Here is a 16,925-nt window from a genome sequence, read left to right on the forward strand (position 1 = left end):
GTAGTGGGCGCGGTTGGACGACGTTATTTTCAACATGCTTTTGCCGCGAGCATGATCTATTATACATATATTTGTGTATGTGTATATTAGTATATATATGTAGATACACATACGTATTCGATTGCAAACGATGTCCAAGAGGGTATAACGAAGAATCGAAAATATTTCGACGCACGTGTACGTTGTAAGTGAAAGAGTGAGTGTGTTAGTGAGAAAAAGAGAGAGAGAGAGAGATTGTAAAAGGGAATGAGTAAAAAGAGAAAGAAAAAGAGAGAAGGAGAAAATGTACGGCCGGATCCATTGGCTGTAATGAAAAATCGCTCCCTTCTTGAGCCCAACCAACGATTGACCGTGAATTAAGGCTTTTGTACTTTCGATTAGTAGCTTAGAAAAGATCGTCTACCACGGTACATGCGATACCATCGTTTCAATGCCCATGACAACAACAACTATAGCCACGATGAGACCATCTTTTATCTCTCTCTCTCTCTCTCTCTTTCTCTTTTATTTTTCTTTCTCTCCCTTTTTCGAGATGGGGGTGGAAAGGAAATCGTCTAGTTGCTATCATCAGAATTGTTTGGTCAGACTTGAAGAACATTCTACATTTTCCTGCCGTTATTTCGAAAGCCATGTTATTATCAATAAAATGTGAATGACAGAATAAGTTGGGGAACGTTGGAAAGAAATAAAAAAAAATATCTACAGGTATAATACTACGATCGAACGATATATGAAATCCAATATATGATTTTTTGTTTTTTTTTTCTTATTTTTTCACAAAAGACAAAATCTATTCATAAGAAATATTATTTAATAAACTTTATTCTCGAATTCTCTCTAACACGCATAATCAAAAATACTTCGAGAAAGAAATCAAGTTTCTATATTATTCTATTCACTCTTCTTTCATTATGTTAATGTAATTTTATTCGTCTATTGTGCATTAAAATATCAAGACACTTTGATTTCTTTACATTGAGATTAGTATGGAAAACAGACACTCATTCTTTACTTGACAAATCTTTTTGTTCCGTTCATTTATCTATCAACAGTTTGTGTTGCAGACAAGTAATCACTTTTGTTTATTGTGTAAATCATAATTAACTTCTTATTTCTTTAAGAGTCTAATTAATTTGTATCGGAAAATATTGTTTTACGTGTTTATATCTTTAAAATACAAAATTCAATTTCATTAAAGTATATTAATAATTTCTTATTAATTCAAACACAAACCCTTAAATATCTCGAAATGAGAAAAATTAGATTTATACTATTTTAAAGAAAAACAAAACAAAACAGCACAAATTAAACTGTAATTACAGTATAGTTAAAAAAAAATATAGAAAATAAGATCGCAATTCAGTAAATGCGACTTTTAAGAAAACCACGGGTTTTACCATACATTGTCCTTCTTTTAAATTTGTACTTATAGTTAAATATATAGAATTGTTTGTTGTTTTTTTATCGTGTTACACTTATACGAGTTTGCGTTTAATACAATAAACGTAATTTTTTTTTCTCTCATTGTGCGTGTAGTTTCAATATTTGTCGTACGTTGACCGCAAATTACTCGCCTTTCTATCCACAGTAGTCAGAGTAAAAAGTTGTGTTAACCATTATGGATAATACACATGGGGACAAATACGAAGTGAATAGTCTCATTATATCTTTTTCTCGCTCTCTCGTGAACACATACACACACACACATATGTTTGTACTATATATTATTTACACATTCATATGTAGAACACGAAGAATGTCATCATCGATTATAGATCATCTTGATAATTATAATTGACCATTATTCGATAGTTCTAATAAAATGTATGTAAATTCGTTTAAAAGTACAAAAAAAAATTTTAAAAAAAATTTTTAAAAAAAATTAAAAAAGAGAAAAAGTTAATTAAATTAGTGGAGAGCAAAAAATGAAATCGTTAAGAGGAACTCATTTTTAGATTTAAGAGAGGTACCAAAACGTCAACTCTCTTTTTTACATCCCCGATCGTAAATATTAATTAAAAACTCCGTGGGATGCCTTGTATCTCCGAGGAAAGAGAAAACGTGTCTCATCCTCTACATTTAATATTATTCCACTACTATTAGACATTTATTCATCTACTAATACAATCTTCCATCTTCCTATTATATTATACGCATGTAAAAATACATATCTAAATATAAACTATCTCACACAAAAATATTTAACTACCAAATTTTATAATATATTCATTTAGAAACAATTTCAGTATTTATTACGGTATACTTTTTTTTTACTGTTTTTGCTACATATTATTAACTCGTAATCTTTACCTGCTTTACAAAATTATTAATCACATTTCAATAGAATAGGTTGTTTCAATAATTTCCTGTAAACTTAATATGCATGTAATAGTAAATCAAAATTATTTCAAAAATTATCAAAATCTTGCCAAATTTTCATAAATAATAAAACAGAACACATATATAAAAATTGACAATTATTATTACATATTAATTGATGTTAAAATTTAATAATTAAAAAGTAAATAAAAATGATATTTCTTTAAAATTAAAATAATATAATTTTCTACTAAATCTAAATCTTCTCAAATATAACTTTATTAAGGATGATCAAATATTTTTCTAACTTAAAAAAAAAAAAATAAAAGAACAACTGAAGTGTTGGTAACTAAAAAAGTTACGTGGGGGGGGGGCATCGTAGAGCATTAAAAATGTAAATTAGCCCTTTCGACATGTTTAGAAACAAATAAGTACGCCGACGACGATCGAGTAATTTCGTGTTCTTACAGAATTACAAACGGCGATCGTATCCGACGTCGATAGACGTGAGTCACGCTACATAGCGATAAAAAGAGTTCAGTTCATAAGTGGGACGGACCACGTATGCCCAGTAATACCTGAATGGCTGGTTCGCTGACATGCGACACGTTGCATACACGGATGTACCCTATAGGTATGTTGTGTTTTCTATGCGTATATGTACGTGTATAGAACTACAGATGTAGATGTCTTCAAACATAAAAGAATAGAACAATAAAAACAAGAATTCAAAACCAAGGATATTCTTTTGAAAAGATTTCACGATTGTTTCTAATAATAAGAAGTTAATTACTCATACGCATAAGTATGTAAATAAGATTTTTTACTGTAACTTATATTATATATTGTACACTTATATGTAAATAAAAATTATCCTAACTCGTAAATCTTTGAATCTTCATACAACCCAACGAAATCATCAATTTATTTGCAAACATATATTGTAAATTATTTATTAATGTTTTTTATTTTACTTAATTCAATCTTTCGTCAGCAACGGTAGATTTTACTAACGCAGTTGAGGGTGGATTTATTACTTTTTTTTTTTTAATCTGAACAAATTTACTGTTACTCATTGGGATTTATAGAATATCATCTAATGGTTTTATTTTGTTATTACCTACAATTTAAAATGGAAATAATTATTCAAATATGACACTGGCCCAAAAAGACTCGCGTTATCGTTGGAGGATTAAAACTGTCGTTAAAATTAGTATTTATATATACGACACAAGGAATAATTTGTTCTTCAAAAATGATCAAAGAAAGTTAAAAGATTTACAAATTTTTAATATATATAAATATGTAAGATTCGTGAAAAAAAAACTGGACCACTGGACTGACTGGACCGGGACTCGAACCACGGATCTTTCGCTTTCCGGGCGACTGCTCTTTAACCAATTGAGCATATATATATATATATATATATGCGTAAACTTTAGTTTTAAAAAAACCAAAAAATAAATATAAAAATACTCGCGTGAAAGAAACAAAAAAAGAAAAAAGAACTAAACGTACGTGCATTCATTTAACAAGCAAAACGTAACCCAAGCGCCGATATATAAATTCGCAATAAAAAAAAAAAGAAAAAAAATAAACAGTGAAACATCCGAGAGAACAAATATTTCCTGTAACGGATGTATCCGATATTTTGTAGAGCATTTTGGTGAACAAATCGAAAAGGGTCGAAACCCCCGTACGTATTGGTTGCATCTATCGTTTTATTTGTATTTTCTCTCTCTCTTTCTCTTTCTCTTCCTTTTTTCAACCATTCGCTTTTTTGTCGTTAAAATTCATCGAAACCAAATAGAAACATAACGTATATGGCAATATAGATATGAATATATGTGTAAACACTATTTATATACAAAATCTTCAGCTATAACTCTTTTACGGAAATATCGAGATTCGTTAGTGGTATTAAAATCTTTTGAGTGATATGTAATAAATAAAAATAGTAATTACACTTAACTGAAGTTAGTTAAAAAAAAAGAAAAAAAAAAGAAAATCTCTCAAATTAAGTATTACCAATTTCTCAATCTATTTCAATAGATATCTATATATAATAAAAACTGAAATAATTTTACATAAAATAAATATAATATAATAACTTATGAATCACTAATCAACGATTTAAAGCATATTTAAATGAACGTCAAAATAATTCGATGATATTACAATAAATACAATATATTCGAAATTACGATTTACGCATTGTTGACCAGCTATTTTCTACAAAATTATATCCTATTAAATACAGTTGAATTAATGCATTTCGTAATGGTCATAATAATAATTGGATTACAATAATAAAAATTCGGGAAAATTGGTTATACTAAAATCGAAGTAAACGCTATCAACTGCAATAATTTACAATAACGATTTGCACAATTTTATACTGTAATAATTAAATAAATTGCTTACATGTACAGACACGAGAGAATATACTCGTGTGATCGGTCAGCAATATATTTAATTTATCGTAAAAATTTTTAAATCTGATTAAAAAATTGTATACTTTAATAATTACATAAAATGTATTTGCATGTGTAAACACGAATTTACTATTGATTGATGAATAATGAATGAATTAATATGATCGTTAGAACTTGGTAATATAATTTAAAAGAAAAAGAAAACAAATTCTAAATAGGACATTTACAATTATTCTAAGGACGAATTAAATTTATGCACAAAAATATTTCGAAAGATTTCTAATTTGTCATATATGTACAAAAATATATATTATATAAAGTGAAAGAGAGAAAAGGAAGAATGGTATCTTTGTTGATGGGTTTCTACTACGCGCACGAATCAATACCAAAACGCAAAACTTTTGCGGAGTATAACACGATGATGAAGCAAATTGCTGAGTTGCCCGAATGAAATAATCTTTGACGTTTCCATTAGACTTATTGCGAAAATTTAAATGGCCGACTTTATCATAGTCGTTTGACAATAATGCTAATGTATTATAATTATATATATATATATACAACAAGCTTACACACATACGTGTAATACTACATACATTCAATCCTCGAATCAATCTTTAAGTGTCTTTTTTGCATTTCTTTTTTTTTATTATCCTTTATCTATCACGATCAAATTCCACAGTTATAATAAAAATATTTAAAATGATCGATACTTATAAAAATATTAAATAGTATTTAAAAAATAAAATTATATTTTTCTAACGATCAAATATTTTCTTGTAATATAATTAATATCAATTGAATAATTCAAAAATAGATTTCTGTGTAGAATAATTTAAAAGCTTTTGCATTACAAGCAAATATCAATTATTTCAAATTTACAGTGAAAACATAAATTTATCTCTCTCTCTCTCTCTCTCTCTATATATATATATATATATAGAGAGAGAGAGATGTATATATATTTACGGGTAAGTAATTCGTATTTCGGATTACTTTGACGAATTCATTATCACACGGAAATAAGTAGATTCGTTAAACGGTTAAGAAAGAAACGAAAGTGTGTATGTGCATCGAGCACTACCACTTAGGCACGACTCATTTCGAACAAACGTGATAAACTTCTGGCCCCGATTTACGCTGTTGGGTTATCGAAACGATTTATTTGTCGATCGTACATACTCCGTGTGCTTTTTCACGTTTCTCTTCTTTTTCTTCTTCCTATTTCCTACTATATAGTTTTTCTCTTTATCAGCGCTTTGACTTTTATTTTCTTATTCTTTTTTTGTTTGTGTCACTTTTTTACTTTTTCCTCTTCTTTACCAATATCTACTTAACGTATCAGAAGAAGACCACCGTGGCCTTTCCGACGAACGAGCAAACTAACTTCAGTCTTCGATAAAAATGTCTCTTCCGAGTAATACCACGCGTGTATATGTAGTATGTAGTATATACGTGTACTTTCTGTGTATCTACGTCAACGGAAAGGAGAAATAAAAATAAGGACAGGAAAGTATAGGTCGGTAAAACGTACTTTACGATTTTTACCTTTCAAAAAGATCTTTTCTACAGCAATAAAAAAAAAAAAAAAGAAAGAAAGAAACACGCCTTAAAGTTCCAATGGTATTTCACTGAAAATTATCAAAAAAAATGAACAATCCAAGACACAGGAATGACGATAATAGAGTATTTAGATATTTTGAAAAATTTTTAAATATTCTTTCATTATTTTTCTTTTGTCTCACAAAACCAAACCCACATACACATACACAACACACATACGAATAAGGATTACTCTACACTGTAATTCCGTACAACACAGAACACTAATAGAGAATGCGAAAGTATATTTAAATGTATATATTTACACACTTGATGTACGAAACACAAAAAGGGTTAGATTTTTTTAGAGTTAGGAAGATTTTCACGTAGTGAAAGGAACGTCTGTCTATATTATGGTCGTACAAGTTCTCTTGATCGGACTCAAAACTACATGTACATCCGGCCTATGCACTGTCCACGTATGTACCTACTGCTTTCTGCCACGTGAATGGAAGGGACGAGGGATGCATTATTTATCATAGTACACGTGTACGACTCTGCTTCGTTAAGTACCGTGCCGGTGTTTCTTTAAGTTTTGTTTATGACCATGCTAGAGACAGCGCTTTCTCTCTTCCTTTCTTCCTCTCTTTTTCTCTTTCTCTTTTTTATCTTTATTTTTTTTTTCTTTTCTACATTCCTGATTCTATTCTTCTCTCTTCCTATATGCGTTGATTAAACGAACCGACATAAACGACGAACAATGTATTTACCTAAGTATATGCGTTTATTTAAAAATTTAATTTTGAAAACATTCCAAACGGAGAAATATTTCTTAAAACGTATATCGTGTACTTTTATCTTCGCAGTTTTATGTTTCGATTTTTCGTTGATTCACTTAGAATTTATTTACTGAAAGAATTATTTTGATTAAAAATTTGAAAAAAAAAACTAACAGGATTTTTCATAGTTTTGTCAGTAAAATAAAATTGATTGTACTGAAATATTTACACCTTATTGTATACACCATTAGTTCTAATTGAGACTAACATTATAATTAACAATTTTAAAAATATAATAAATTAGTTGAAACAATAAAAATTTACTTTCTATCAGTAAGAAATATAACACTGAGTTAACAAAAACAATACTACTTGTATACATTGAAAAATAAAATTAACTAAAGAAGTATTCTCTCTCTTGTTCTCACAGCACTTGATCGAAATAATCCGTCAAATAATCAAACTTTTATTGCGCATGTCGACTCTCTATCTATCATTATTTACTCAAGATAAAATAAGATAAGATAAAATAAAATAAAATAAAATTATGCTAATGTTTCTCATAACATGGCTAAAATAAGATATTTACTTGAAAAATAATCGAATCAAAGTGATCTATGTTTTTAAATTCCAAATGTTTGAATGATAAACGAAAAGAGATGTTAAAAATGAGAAACAATTTTACGATCATCTACAATGATCATTGTTTATGAGGTATATGATATTAAGTGAATTATATCTATCGTGTTTCCGGTACCTTTCAATCTTAATTCAAACAAATAAAACGTACCATTCGCCGCCAATGCATACATGTTGTCTACACGTATTCAGAATAGATATTCGCGATGCTCTTGTTGGGATTTATTCTCACCCATACAATGCATGTAAATGCATTGTATTCCTATCTAGTCAAATATAACGTATACATCAAAAGATAAATTATAAATAGAAACGATATAGAAATAGTAATAGAATGTATGTATCACACTAGGTGGACATGTATATTTATGTAATGCGTAATCGAATGAACTTGAATAAATAAGTTAAGGAGAAGAATGTAATGATGATAAATATAGTAAAACAAATCAATGATTAAATAAATAGATGATGTTAATTTAATAGTAGAAAAATTTATATTTTTCATTACTTAAAAAAAAGATATTAACTAAAACTATTAGAAATGAAATGGAAAAGCATACGATTTATCAAAATCAAAAATCTAAACAATATTTTAACGCAATTTTTATAAAAATAAGAAGAATATGAATGTGGTGTAAAGGGACAACGATAAATAGCTCTAAACTAGAAAACAAAAATTATTCGATCGATGGTGTGCGATTTAAAATTAATTAACTTTTATATTGTATATTTTATATAAGTTAGGAATGCTCCGAATCGGCTATAGAAAAATTACTTTTTTAGATTCTGCTAAATATCGAAATTTTAGTAATTGAATTTTAAATTTTTTTTTGAAAAAAAAATTTGTGAAATAAATGTACATGATAAAAAAAAAGTAAGAAACACATACATGAAAGCATTTACTGTTAGTAATACAAACATAATATTTGATAAAACAAAAAATCTAAAATAATTCCTGCATACAAATGACAATATTATAATTTGTACGTTAACTTTTATTCAAAAAAAAAAAAGAAAGAAAAGTTTAATTAACGTCTATTAACTTATAAGAAAGAAAGAAAGAAAAAAAACCAACAAAAGATGATTTAATTTATACGAAACCTGTAATCCAAATGAACAAACAATGATGAGATTGGATCATGAAGAAGAGTAGTAGAAATTCAAATGAAAAATGTTGATCCCCCTCCCCTACCGCTTTAGATCAGAGTCGAGTGAGTTCATTCAAAGATTCTTAACTCGTTGTTGTCCGGTAAAAGCTTCGTGTTCATTGTCGAGTGAGTTTCTCTTATGTTAAATCTCCATAGAGATCATTAAGCTGGTCGTGTATCTTAATGAAGCGACAAGAAGCTTCGTACGCGTGAGACACCCACGCAGAATCACGACACGTAACGCCTTTATCGTCGAAAAACTCGATTAACGTCGCGCACTTCGCTGAAGCTTGCATAGAAACACGCAAAAGCATTATTCTAACGAAGACTAAAGAAATTTATTTCGATAGGGATGTAACTATAAAGTCTAGAATGTATTCTGTATATTTTAAACAGAAAGAATAAAAAATATCATTATATATATACTGGAGTGATTCAATAACTATTACCACTTCACATATTTCTCTTATTTTTCTAATTCAATATCAAACATTTTCCCCTCAAAATTATAATATTTTAATTGTATTAAAAGTTAGAAATGTTATATCAATCAAAGTGGCTGATTTAAAAATACCATTTAAAATTTACTCAGTTTCATGATTTTATATTTTAAACATATTTTTTTAGTTTCATAAAATCCAAAAGTAACGGGGATACTTAAGGTAATAATAGGTATTGAGAGGACCACCTGGTAAATCGACCCCTTTCACTTATTTTTCTTCTTTTTCTCCTTCTCACGATAAATTGAAATATGATATACATTATAGTTTTTCAACGAATAAGTCCGAATTAAAATTTTTAACAGGTTGCGTAATTATAGCTGATACATTTACGCTAAAGCGAGGAAAGTAATTAATTAGTAAGAAATATCCCAGAAAGTTATCGTAGAAATATTCTTACGAATTCTCGAGAATACCACAGTATCAGAGTCGTATCTTTAAAATAATATAATATAAAAAGTGTGATTAAAGTTTATCAGTTTATTAAAAATTGGAATAAGTATTATAAATATATTGTTCGGTAATCATTATAAATAAATTTTAAAGGAAAAAATTTATTTATAAAAATAATCATTTTTACGACTATTCAAGATTATCAATAATTTTTTTAAACAAAACTCTACATTTTGATTATTTCAACAAATTGATTTTTCATAACATGAAAAAAGTTATTTTTTTCAGGATGTAATGATTTAAAAAAAAAAAAAGACCCTTCTGTAATTATTATTAACTCTGTTTCAAGATTTTTCAAGTTTTTCTTGATTACATCTATATTTTTTCTCCCTCTATCTCTCTCACTCTTATTTTCTTCATTTTTTATACAAACGAAACTAGTGACATTATCTAGTTTTCTATAGGAGCATGATTGCCAAGTACCGATTCACTAGATTGGTATATAACCATAATAACACGCTGGAGTATCGTCCACTCTAATTGCTTCGAGACGCTCGGAAATTGATTATTATGCTTTTTGTTACAGCCCAGCGTGATTCCTTTACCAAATAGAAAATGAGGAAGAAAAGAAGGAACAACGTTTGCTCGTCGTCAATCGAAAATTTTCCCTTCTTATATCTATATATATATATATATATATATATATATATATATATATACCTATACCAAGCAATAGAATGCTTTTCTTCGGTATTACAATGATACCAAAAGTGCCAGGTGTTGAACAAGCTGTGTGTGCGTAGCCTATTCGTGTTTGAAAAAAAATTCACCATAAAACCACTGCTTAAAAAAACCGGTATATGAGAACGTAGTTTACAATCAATCATGTTCTTCTTTACATTCTTTACATTCATGTTCTTTCTTAAACATTTACTTATACGAATATAATTTAAATAACAATAATGAGACTAATTCCAACGATATAATCTATGTATTCATTAAATCAAACTAATCGATTCTCATTATCAAATTAAATAACAAAAATAAAGCAATTTTACTGAGAATAAGAAAATATTGATATAGAGAACTTTATTGGGTTCAATAAAGGACTGACGTACGCCTACGATATGAATAATTGCTACGAATCGAAGATATATATGTTACTTACGTACTTATGTGACATACACGTCGATATTTATCGAACATGCATTACGTAAGTGACACAGATGGCTTTTGTCCAGCTTGTTATTGTCTTTTTCTATACAATTGACGTAACCTTGTTACACGTTTACTCCATGGCAATTCGTCTTTTTTGAATAAAAATATTTTTTTTTTGCATAAAATTCCTCAAATATAATAATAATGATTATAAATGAACGTAATAGATTTTTCATTTTTCTAGGAAATTTATTAAGATGTAATTTAAATGATTAAATTAATTTAAAAATTCGTAAAGGGAAAGAAAGAGAAAAATTTAGGGAGAAAGGTAATTTCGAGAATCAAGCAGAACCATATCAAATATTTCGTGCATCTATATAATATGTGTGTATGTATCTCTATAAGTACTACTCTCTATCCTATGTATTTACATACGCTACGTATTTCTATATAGACATTTCTCGTATGTTCATATACGATTCTCTCTATTACGAGCAAATAACAGAATTCCTTACGGTAAATTACGGATCGAGGATCCAACTATCGTCGGCTTGTTCAACGCAAAAATGTATAATTAAACCTTTAACCGGATTGACGTATGCGCAGCGAATTTGAAATACCATGGAAACTAGTATGTATTTCTCTACCCGATGGTACCCCACATCTTTTGATGGGATCGAATTAGATGTAACAATTATAGATTATAATAGAATTTGTTAAGTTGTTAGGAAAGTAATTTCATTTTTTTAATGGTAAATAAAAAACTATTTATTAAAGAAGTTTCTCTTTCGAATCGAAATTTTGAAAAATAATTACCCTTTAAATTAATAAAAAAAAAAGTAAAATATAACAAAAATACTAACTTTGATCTTTCATTTCTTCTACGATTCCCCATCCCTCAAAAAAAAATGTAATTATTCTAATTTTAAATTAATAAACACATTCAATTGCACAAGAAAATGTAACTTTAGTTAAAAGCTGGTCATTTTAATGGGGTTCTCCTGTATAAATAATTATATATAAATGGTCGGTATAGGTTTAGGGTTTAATTCATTGCATGTAGAAATAAAGAAACGTTGTCTTGTCGTAGATAAAGATCAGTCTAATGATCGAAATTATAAGGAAACCGAATTAGTCTGGGGTGAGAAAAAAAAAGAAGGAAAAGAAGAAACATCTTCAGCTATTCTGGCTCTGTAAAATTTCGAACATTTTTCTAACGACTAGTTTCGAAGATAGGCAGGTAGAGATCTTAACAACCGACTTTGTGCTTCTTCGAGCGCATCGGGTAATATTCGAAACACCTGCCCCTTGATTACAAATGTAAATTGTTTTAATTAGATAATTACGCGCGTTACGTGGATATTACGATAAAACCGGTATATACTTTTTTTCGTATTATACTTATCACAGAATTATACAGATAAATAAATAAATTTTACTGTTTTAAATTAATTCGAAGGCTATTATTGAAAATTATACAATTTTATCTTAATTTTAATGTACTCTCGTAATTAAACGTTGAAATAAAAAGTCATCTTTTATACTATCCAATTAAGGTATATATATAAGTACAAATAAATATAAGAATTTATACTTAGTTTTATTCTTTTAAAATCATTCTCTGATTCTTTTGATTATTAAATACTAAAATAATATTCATTATTGAAGAAATCGAAAATATATAATTGGAATAAATTTGATAATTCAAACGTTAAATTATAAATAATTTTTAAAAGAAAATTCAAATTCCATCAATACTAAAAACTTACCGATCGTTAATGTTACTACTATTATTAATACCAAAACCGATTTTTAATAAAAGACTATATTTTTGAAAATAAAACAATTCACATAATTACAATTACAATTATCATTAAAACAAATGAAAATAAAAGTAATAATAACATAGAATAAATAATTTAAATAGAAAACAAAAAAAAAACAAAAAAACTCGATCATTAGACCGGTGGTTGTAGACGTACGTTTAGAGATAATTCATCTGTAAATTGCAATATAAAAGAAACAGAAAAAGACAAAGAGAACCGAATAAGTCGCCCCATAAGCGTCCCCTCGTGGACGATCCCGAGAGGTCGGAGTGAAGGGGCGCGAAACTCACAACCCTCTTCTTCCCTCCGAGAGTAGCCTTGAATGGTTCGAAAATTCAAGCGAAAAAAAAGGAAATAGGAAAGCCGCACGCACATGGTCTTGAATACTCGAGTGACTACTGATGGTCACGCTTGCGAACGGAAATTCATCGATTTATTGACACGCACATATGTACTATATACATATGTACATGTATGCACACATATATATATATATATATATATATATATATACATATGTGTTTTCTCTTTCTATCTCTCCTTTTCTTCGTTCAGAGAGAGCGAGAGAAAGAGAGAGAGAGAGAAAGAGAGAGGTGCGTAATATTCAAACACAAAGAGGAACTAACCTTCACGCTCTTCGAATCGATCACCGGTGGCCGAGGAAAGCGCGTCGCAGAGAAAACAATCACATAATGCACTGGACACTGTGTACACGAGAACACTGGCTCCTTGCTTTTTCTTTATTCTGTTTAAATCTTTCTATATCTATCTTTCTTTCCTTCTTTATTTCTATCTTCTTTGCAAACTTGCTGGCCCTTCTAACGTTATTTATTTTTCCTTTTTCTCGTAGTTGTAGTACAAGAAGCAACAACCAAAGGGTTGTGGTATGCGGTAAGTAGTAGTTACCACCGAAGGAAAAATGCCGGGGTCGGTTCAACGACAAAGAACAACAAGCAGCAAGGACGAAGAAAAGAAGATGATTTCGTCCCTCTCGTTCTTTCACTTCTGTTTTCTCGATCTCACGACCGACCTTTCTTCCCTCCCTTCTCTTCTCTTTCTTTCTTTTGCCCTTCCAACTATTACTGGTAGAAGGAAAACAATAAAACTACACGAAGAGTGTCGAGGAGCTTGACTATCTCTCTCACTCACACTCACTATTTCTTTTTCTCTTTCTCTCCCCCTTTTAAAACCGACCTTATCGTCCCTTCCTCTGGATCTTTCTCTTTCTCGTTCACGCGGTTCTCGAACGCACCTGTCAAACGTGCAAAGGCGTAGAAACGAGGGATTCTCGTTGGGGTGAGAAAAAAAACAAAAAAACAAGAACCTTGGAGAGGTGTTATTCGTTAGTAGTAGCACACTTTTTCCTGGTCATAATATACCGGCGTGTCTGATAGTAATAAAACCGGCTTTCTATATCTCTTCTCTATTTTTTTTTTTTTTTTCAAGGAAAACAAGTTATAATAGTAAGAAAGAGAAATATATTTATAGTTTATGATATATTATAAAGTATATAGGGAAGAAAGATGGAGGCAATAATAGAAGAAATAGGGGAAGAAAATGACAAAAATGACGCGACCGAACACCGTCTTCTCTTTTCAAACGCGGACGATAACAATGGCGCCGGACTATCGAGAGAAACGTCACGAGAACTCGTCCTAGCAACGGATTCCAAACGCACGAACAACATATAATACAGGAACCGGCTTCGAAGCGCACCACCAGCGTAGTATCAAGAGAGAAGATGCCACGAGTATTGTATATCGCCACGCGCGTACTCGTTTATAAAGTATCGCTGTCCTCGTCTTCGTCCTCGTCCTCGTCCTCTTCGTCGTCGTCGTCTTCTTTCGCTTGATCTCTCCCGAGTATCTCTCTTTCACCCTTTCTTTTTCTATTTATCTCTCACTCTGTTCATCCCCACTTATATTTCTTTCCCCTCTTAATCTCTTATTTTACTCTTCTCACTCCCACTTTCTATTTCTCTCTCTCCCACCCACTCTCTATGTTTCTCAATCTCCTTCTCTTTCTCTTTTTCTTTCTCTGTTCACCGACCGTCGTCGTGATCTTCCTCCCTCTCTCCTTATCTTCTATCTTACGAGTGCTCGCGGTGGCGGCTCTACGAGGACTACGAGGACGTTTAGCCAACGACGAAGGGAGGAGGCAACGAGAAGGTTTCGACGAAACTACCCGAGCCGCCGAGCCGAGCCATGGCCGTCGCTGCTGCTGCTGCTGCTGCTGCCGAATGGAAAGCACCGACTTCGGTAGCAAAGAGAGTGTGGTGGGGGATAGAGCAGAAGTATCTACTACACTACTACATTACTACACCACTATTCATGAGAGCTAGAGAGTGCGATGGTGGGAGGAAACGTTGGGTACACGCGGCGAAACCGATTAAGAGTTAGATACCATGGGCTAGGGAAAGGGTAGAGGGGTGGAAGGGCGTTTCTCGATCGCTCGTAGGAAAGGCCCGTGTTCGGGCGTTTCCGGAAGCCCTCGGCTTTCCTATCCCCCCTACCTTGCTTTGCCAAATGAGCCTGTGGTGGGGACACACCGACGAGTTTCAGGGGCACCCGCCGTTACCGCGGAAAAATGAAGCCCAAGGTTGAAAGCCACTGTCTCTCTCTCTCTCTCTTTCTCTCTCATTCTCTCCTCTCCTCTCCTCTCCTTTCTTGTTCTCTCCCTATTCTTTTTCTCTCTCTTTCTCTATTTTATGAAGAACTCGTTGAACGAAGAAAATACCTGCGAGGTCGAGCCACAGCCGAGAGTGCATCTAAAGCAAAAGAGATGAAATCGGACGGGATGCTGTGCTGTTGCTATTACTGCTGGTTTGTGCCTTTTGTTGGCTAACTAAGGAAACCAGAGAAATTCGTGAGATTCTTGATAGTGGTGCGTAATACGGCGATTCGGTCGCCACATTTGGTTGATGTATACAAGATTCGAATGATACTTTGATTCTTTTCTTTTCTTTTCTAATGGATACTCTTTTTATTCTTATAGGTCGTTCAAATTTCAAAAATGTTTTCTTCGATTAAGATAAATATCCGGTTTTATTTGTATGGTAGAGTTGTGTGTTTTCTAATAATATGTGTTATATCGTGTATATAATCTATTTAATGTATTACATATATTAGTAAATACAAATAATTGTTACATTTTGTAATTAATTAATAATATATATTTATTAAATACATATACGTATATATGAGATTACTAGATCAATGAAAATAAGATATACTAATTTTTATAATAAACATGTTTAATCTTTTCTGCTATCGACTCGACCTTTTAATCCATTACGAAAGAAACATATTCCTTGTAATTATCGATGCTTCGCATATATCTCTCTTTCCTTTCGTTCCGATACGGAATTTTGCAACATACAGTACCTTCTGTGCACGTTTCGCAAAAGCTCCATATGACCAGAAACTACAAAACACAAAATTGAACAAGAAAAAGAAAAAGGAAAGGAAAAAGAAAAACTCTAAAATGATAGAAGCAACATTGGAAACAACTGTGCATGCGAACCGCGATCGTTTTCAATTTGTTCCGATGTATCGGTCGCAGTATAGATAAAATAGTATCGATTAACATTATACTGCTTTCCTCATTCTTTCTTTTTCTTTTTTATCGGAAAATGGCACGAGGTATACAGTCTGTTAAATGAATAGAGGTGTGGCCTCAAACAAGACGTATGTATGTGTGTGTATTTTCAGGGAAGTACCGCATGTGTAACACGTCCTGTACTTTACAAAATGATTCGAGCGCAATCTATCGGCAGGTGGTATTAGTAACTTAGTGAAATTACACGCTCGATCGGTCTTCCACAAGCGAATTTCATCTGATCTCTTTATTTTTTAATTACATTTTTTAAATAAATTCAAATATTTCTATTCAAATTTTCTCATTGTTTAATCCGAATTATTGTGATGATTAATTTCAATATCAATTTAGATCATTTTATCCACATTCGACAGGATGAAGAAACTCTATTTATCAATCATATTCTAATATAAACTAATGAAACAACTAAACTAAACGATAAATTGTCATAGAAAATATTAACGAAACGTGAGAGAAAGAAAAAGACGTTAGGACGATCGCAGGACCGTTGCCGATGAGGACGAGGACGAGGACGCGAAGATGAGAACGACGACGTATCGTTCGTCTGGAATTCTACTCTGTTTCTCTG

At 30.9% G+C, this 16,925-nt stretch overlaps 1 protein-coding gene across 1 annotated transcript in view; it reads right to left on the minus strand.

Annotated features, from left to right (window-relative positions):
* LOC107074205 (uncharacterized) overlaps positions 1-15,705 on the minus strand; it is a 57,115-nt gene extending 41,410 nt beyond the window's left edge. The window contains exons 1-2 of the mRNA XM_089177386.1: positions 14,064-15,705; positions 13,366-13,991 (exon numbers count right to left, since the gene is read on the minus strand). The gene's annotated coding sequence lies outside the window, so the exon portion shown is untranslated. The remainder of the gene's footprint in view (positions 1-13,365; positions 13,992-14,063) is intronic.
* Between the last annotated feature and the right edge of the window lie 1,220 nt (positions 15,706-16,925).

The sequence above is a fragment of the Polistes dominula genome, unplaced genomic scaffold (assembly GCF_049000335.1).
Source record: "Polistes dominula isolate Pdom_NZ unplaced genomic scaffold, Pdom_raw_medaka contig_20, whole genome shotgun sequence".
Lineage (NCBI taxonomy): Eukaryota > Metazoa > Arthropoda > Insecta > Hymenoptera > Vespidae > Polistes > Polistes dominula.